The sequence below is a fragment of the Vidua chalybeata genome, unplaced genomic scaffold (genome assembly GCF_026979565.1).
Source record: "Vidua chalybeata isolate OUT-0048 unplaced genomic scaffold, bVidCha1 merged haplotype scaffold_253_ctg1, whole genome shotgun sequence".
Classification (NCBI taxonomy): Eukaryota; Metazoa; Chordata; class Aves; order Passeriformes; family Viduidae; genus Vidua; species Vidua chalybeata.
Window position 1 is genome coordinate 30,376 of NW_026530383.1, and position 6,238 is coordinate 36,613.

General features: G+C 48.7%; 1 long non-coding RNA gene across 2 annotated transcripts; it reads left to right on the plus strand.

The window, feature by feature from the left end:
• The first annotated feature begins 245 nt into the window (after positions 1-245).
• On the plus strand, positions 246-3,284 carry LOC128783383 (uncharacterized). 2 transcript variants are annotated; one of them, XR_008429135.1, is made up of 3 exons: positions 246-1,634; positions 1,721-2,329; positions 2,441-3,284. It is a non-coding gene; the product is annotated as an uncharacterized LOC128783383 (long non-coding RNA). The 2 variants fall into 2 exon arrangements; XR_008429134.1 differs by having other exon boundaries at positions 246-2,329.
• Positions 3,285-6,238: the final 2,954 nt, after the last annotated feature.

The window sequence follows — 6,238 nt, forward strand, 5'->3', positions numbered from 1 at the left end:
CAGCGACCACCAGGCAACAGCCACCGGACTAGACAACGTAGGAGTGCTCCGGGTACGCCCATCATTGTCCGGAACCGATTGTGAAACCAACGATCACCTGCCTCGACACAACGCAGACACGATGCAGAGGGATGCTCAAGCTACGCCCACCGCTATGGCAAGAGACGCGAATGAAGAAACCTCCAAGAAACTATAAAAGAGACTGAATAAGGGGGGTGGGGTGTGGGGCACTGCAGTGTGGGACACTGCAGGAGGGGCGGTTAGGAGACCCCTACCCACCCAGCGCTGTTTTGCTTGCTACTGCTTGCTGTAATTAATAAAATTCTAATTGACCTTCAAAAGGCTGAATCAAATTATTCGCCTCAATTTATCACAGGGAGAAGGCTAAAGGGAGGGGAAATATAACATTAACCAGTGGGGAAAAGGGAAAGGAGTGTTCTTGGTGGAAGAACTAAAGGGAAAACGTGGAACAGAGAAGATTCTAGGCTAAGGGGCAGACTTGAACAATAACTGACAAGACAGGGGGAGGGTACAATTCTCCTACAAAAGGGGGTGGAGAATTCATACAACTGCTGTTTCCCATGGCAACCCTAGACTGCCTTCCCCAACCCCTCCTCCTACACCAGTGACAGCTTTTCACACTGAAGGGCAGTGCTATTGTATAACAAACACTTAACTCTTAGCCCAGCCGGGCTCGCTGGCTACTTTTGCAAGCTTTTTACCAACTAGCGATGCTTGTAAGCGGTGCTTGTAACTCCTAGCTTGTACCACGCTGCCACTAGCTGCGCTATCAGCTAGCGGCGTTCAAAGCAGCTCCTCAAACCGCGGCTTGTGCCCGCGCGCCCGCTGCGCTATCAGCTGGGCTGCGCCTAAAGCACCTTTGCAAGCCCCGACTTAAGCCCCGCGCCGCGCTCCCCTCGCTCGCCAGGGACAGCCCGTGCCACGCATGCGCCCCACCCGCTCTATCAGGTAGAGTGGCTGCTAGCCGCCCCGAGCATGCGCACTACCCGCACTAGCAGGTAGTGTGGCTGAGCTGCCCCGCGCATGCGCACTACCCGCACTAGCAGGTAGTGTGGGCTGAGAGCTGCCCTGCGCATGCGCTCTCTAGCACTGCCGCGCCGCGTCTCTCTATCTTAGCAACGCCGCACCGCGCATCACTGTTCCACTCACACATACACACACACGCACAAGCACGCACGTCCGGACGTAACAGACACACTACACTGCAATCGGGACACACACCACACACTGAAATCGCGATTTCGCCCTCCCCGAGCCGCGCTATCAGCTGGGGAGGTCCTCCCGCCGCCGGCCTCTCCCCCGATGGCGGTCTGCTTGCAAGCCCCTAGGCAAACCTGCGCGCAAAAACATCTTTTTGCGACTTATCAGTGCCAACCTTAAGAAAATAAATTAATACACACCGCTTTCATCCGCTAGTCGACGGGCCGTGGTATGCTCCCCGCAGTGTACAGCCGAGGCGCAGAGTCCCTCCGGGGAAAAGCCCCGTGGCGCCTGAGGGTGTCTGCTCCCAACCGGACCTGCGGGTGAGCAGAGCAGTCCCTTCGTGGTCGCCAACTGAAACGATACGCGGAATAAATCAATAGATTCCATAACCTGGGTTAGTTATGAAGTGGGTATGTACGTCAGCGCCCGGGACAAGTGAGATAGCTCTCCAAAACTTGTGCCCCGAGCCTCAGTCTGACCCACACTTTTATTAAAGATGTTCCATATGCAATACACTGCACGACTTTTTCATGCGTATTCAACCCCTGGCCCCGCCTGTCCTCGCTTCCCATGCTAAGTAAGTCCACGCCCTTCTGGGCATGCGTGGTTTGCTGTGGTGGTCGTACGGGGGGTCTCTTGGTGGTCCTGAGGCTGAAGATTATGGTCTTCCTCATGATTGAACTTTTGAACTTTTCCTCTCTGCGCGTGCGCTTTTGGTCCTTTGGTGCTTATCTGAGTACGTCTGTCAGTCTTGATAGGCTTAGAGACAGAGGAGCTTCTTTATCTGGGTTCTTTGCTTCTTCTGGTATTGTTCTTTATGCAAAAAGCTTCAGAAATTTGCATTTTCCCTTGCCCTTTGTATTAGGCAGAGGTTTCTTAAGTAAAAGGTTGAAAATTCAACAGATAACTCTACAAGCTAAATTAGAAATGCTTAATTCATTTTGTTAACCTAACTCTAAAAATCTCTGTTTCACCTCGAGAGCTGTCACAGAGCAGAAGGGCAGCTGAGATGCTGAAAAGCAGCAAAGCTGAACAGCCTGCCTCAGCTTCAGCAGTGTGCAATTGACTGAAGGCAAAACACGAAGCAGCAGAGCAGCGGGCTTCTGTGCGCACTGAAGGCAATTGCAAGAATCCAGCAGCTGCTCCTTGCCAAGCACAGTCAGCTGCCTAGGTTCTTGCTTCTTGACCAACTCACAGTTGCCCTTCTTTTCAGCAGCTGCCACCGTGTTCTCTGCATCTCGGAGCCTCTGGGGAGCAACAAGAATTTCCAAGGTGGTGTAAGAGCCCGTCTGAAGCCCCTCATTTTCCGTTCTGCCTTCCGATTGCCACGAGAAAGAATCCCTTCCTCCACTGCAGTTCCGGCTTAGAACAGGACACAGTGCAGGTGCAACCACTGAACCGTCATGCTAGCTGTTCCGAACAAGGCCTGGCAAGAACTTGGCAAGGACTTGGCAAGAACTTGGCAAAGACCTGACGTGGACCCAGCACGGGACAGCCTGATGCGCGGCCTGCTTCTAATCTCCGTTCTTAAGCCAAATGAACTTTTGGGGTGTCTCCCGGGGTCCTTCATTGAAGACCCCTCATCTGCCTCGTTACCACTGTGACAAACAAAGAATGAGAACCCTCCTCCCAAGGACTGAGACTGAGACCCCTGCTACAGGGAGGAGGGGAAATTGGTGGTCTGACCACTAATGACATGACCTGCTTCCCTTCAGTGATTCAAATGGACTCATTCTTCATTGTATTCGTCTTGCTTTGGTGGTTTCTGTGGACTCAGCTGTTCCCGCGTGGCGATTACAATGGACTTTTGTTGTTACACTTGCTCCCCCCTCTTTCCTCTGTGGACTATAACTGGAGCCCCGAGTCGACCAGAACTTCGGAGACTCCCCCGACACGACAGACGGAACCCCATCGTCCGGACCACTGAGGATCTCGCCTGTGTTGGTAGCTATTCCCATACCCCTCTTCTCTCTCTCTCTCTCTCCTTTTATCTCCTTTCCGATCCCCACTATCGCATTTACTGTTTTGGCCCCTAATAAAGGTGCATTTGTTGTGATTAACTGATAGTCCCTTGTTGTTTGCCTTTTTGCACTTTTGGGATCGGTGAAAAGAACCATCACGACACCCCGCAAGAAGCGGATCGTGACATTAAAATTGGCGTCACGGACAGGATTTCTGTCTAGACAGAAGGGTTGCAGCTGAAAAGGCACCCACACTGTCTTTGGAAATTCACAAAGGATCCACTAGTGCAAAAGGCGGGACACTTGTTTCGTTGTTGTTGTGTATCTGGTCTGGGAAGGAAGGGACAACTTGAAGCAACTAAGCAGAGCCTCCCAGGCAGATGATTGTCCTTTCACCCAGCCAGGGAAGCGAAGGGCGACACAGCGAGGGCTGTGTAGTTTTGTGGAACTTAAGTTTGTAGCTCCCTGTCGTGGTTTTGGTCCCTTCACAAAATGAGTGACAATCTTAGCCTTGAAATTAAAGCTGAATTTTATGCACTACTAGCCAAACACAATGCCAGACCTTCTACGGAAGGAGAAAAATGGGCACAGAGTAATTGGTTGAACTTAGAAAATGTTATTGATAGAGTGTGTTCATTACAACATGAAACAAAATTCAAACTGGGCAAAAATAAAACTATCTTATGCTCAGTTTTGGGAGCTTGTCTTATGGCAGCTATAGAAAATGGCTTCGAGCGAAGAAGTGAGGAACATGCTCTAATAGACTCCCTTCAAAATCTAGTTGAAATTTTGCAAAAACAGTTCTATGAAGCAAAAGATGTGATCTATGCATTGCGAGCTGCCTTAACAGAGGAACATGTTAACAAATCACATCATGCTGATTCCTCTACAGAGCCTGAGGAGAAGGAAACTCCTCACATGAAACAAATCTATCCTCATCAAGAACTTGAAGCAGCAAGTAATTGTGGGGAACATTGCTGCCATCACTTGAGACCCTTGATTAAAACTATCTCAGTGTATAGCTATCTCAGTGATGATGATCTCCAACCTCACATCACAACCAAACACATACCATCACAACTAAACACTGCCACTGAGCTAGCTAAGCTTAAAAGGGAATATGGACACCCTCCACATGAATCAGAAACAGAATATGTTTTCCGGGTGTCCCTCACTGGTGGTGATCAAATTCAATTAACTGAACAGGAAGCCAGTGGGTACTGGGGACATGGTGTCTTCTTAACAACAGGAGAGAAAGGTGACACATGGTCCCTGACACAGCGTGCAGCTTTTTGGGCCGGGGGAACAAGCCCCTTGGAAAGGGGAGATCCCATAGCTATAATTAGTACCCCCGACCAACTCTTGGAAAATGTGCACAAAGCTGCTTGCCTGCAAATGACTCACAAAAAGAAATTAATTCCTGGCTTTGAATCCCTGATGCAATTACCTGTGAAGCCCGAGATAACGACCCCTTGAATTTGTGGGCTTCCAGAATCACTCAAACCTACAGCAATTCTCCTTCCAAAAACGATAGCAGCTGTATCTCCTGTAGAAAGACCAGATAGATTTCCTAGTAAGCAGAAGGACCCATTTGTTCCCCTTTATGACTTGTTGAGGAAAGGGGTGAAATGGGATTGGAGTCTTTCTCAGGAGTCAGCATTGCAATTGCTGATTTTTGAAGCAACAGCTCATCAAGCACTTGCAGACCCCTATCCATCCTACAGATCCTTTCCAGGTGGAATGGGGATTTGCCTCCTCAGGGCTGTCAGTACACATATGGCAGCGGGGTGCTGAGGGTCTGACAAGACCTGTTGGTTTTTACTCCCGTGGTTCCAAAGATGCTGAGAAAAGATACACTACCTGGGAAAAAGGATTGTTGATGGTTATCTTAGCTTTCCTAGAAGTAGAAAAAATTGCACGAAAACAACCAGTTGTATTGAGAGGCCCCTTCAAGGTTATTAAGACAGCCACTAGTGGGACTCCCCCTCCTGACGGGGTGGCCCAGAGGGCCTTAGTGAGAAAGTGGTATGCTCAGGTTGAACATTACTGTAACTTCTTCTCAATGACAGAAGGATCTGTAAAAACTTTACCAATCCAAGAAACTGAGAGCTTGGACAAACCTGCCTCTGTAATCAAAGTAACCCCTCCTTTCTGCCCCAAACAATCAGCAAACTCTTGGTTTACTGATGCTTCTGCTAAAGGGAAAGGAAAAGTATGGAAATATAGGGCAGAAGCCCTCCACTTTTCCTCTGGTGAGCAAATGATTACAGAGGGAGAAGGTAGTGCACACATTGGGGAGCTGATAGCTGTCTGGCGTGTTTTTCAACGAGAAGCACAGAATTCCTCTTTGGTCTGCATCTACACTGACTCCTATGCTCTCTACCAAATGATCCTAATAATCCAGCTCATGACCCTGGCCAACCTGTTCTGGTGGACCTCTCTTACTATAGGACTAGTAGCACTTGTGCTAAAACCCCCTCTGAATAAATATGCATGGGAAGCCTCTGGTGCTCTAGGGAAAGAGCATTGGACAAATACATGCTGAATAATTCCATCATTCTAACTTTTCTGCCTCTCGGTGGCAGAATTCTGTTGTGTTTACTTTTTCAGAAGAACTCCAAGGGACATGAAGACCACCTAATCCATGATCAAACTGGTAATACTTTTCTGCATCCTACCACAACCCCATGGCCAGAAACCAGCTGAGTGACCGTGGTCTGAACTAATTGTGGTAGCATGCAGAAAAAGTGAAAGGATCTCTTTAAGCACAAAAAGGTCTGCACGCACCCAAGCGTACAGGATTGTTGGCACAATTTTACACTAACACAGACTGCAGAAGTGGTTTGTTTATGGGGAAAAAACACCAAAGGGCTTTCTTTTAAGTTTATAATAAATGCTGTAGCTCAATCTACTACGGTTTATACCACCACCACTACCACCACTCGAGCCCAGCCACCAGTTATGCTTACCCCGAAAATTTTTGAAGTTGGACCATATATAATCAAGAAAACTGGCCAACAACAGATATTATTTGATCCGGCATGGTCTCTTAA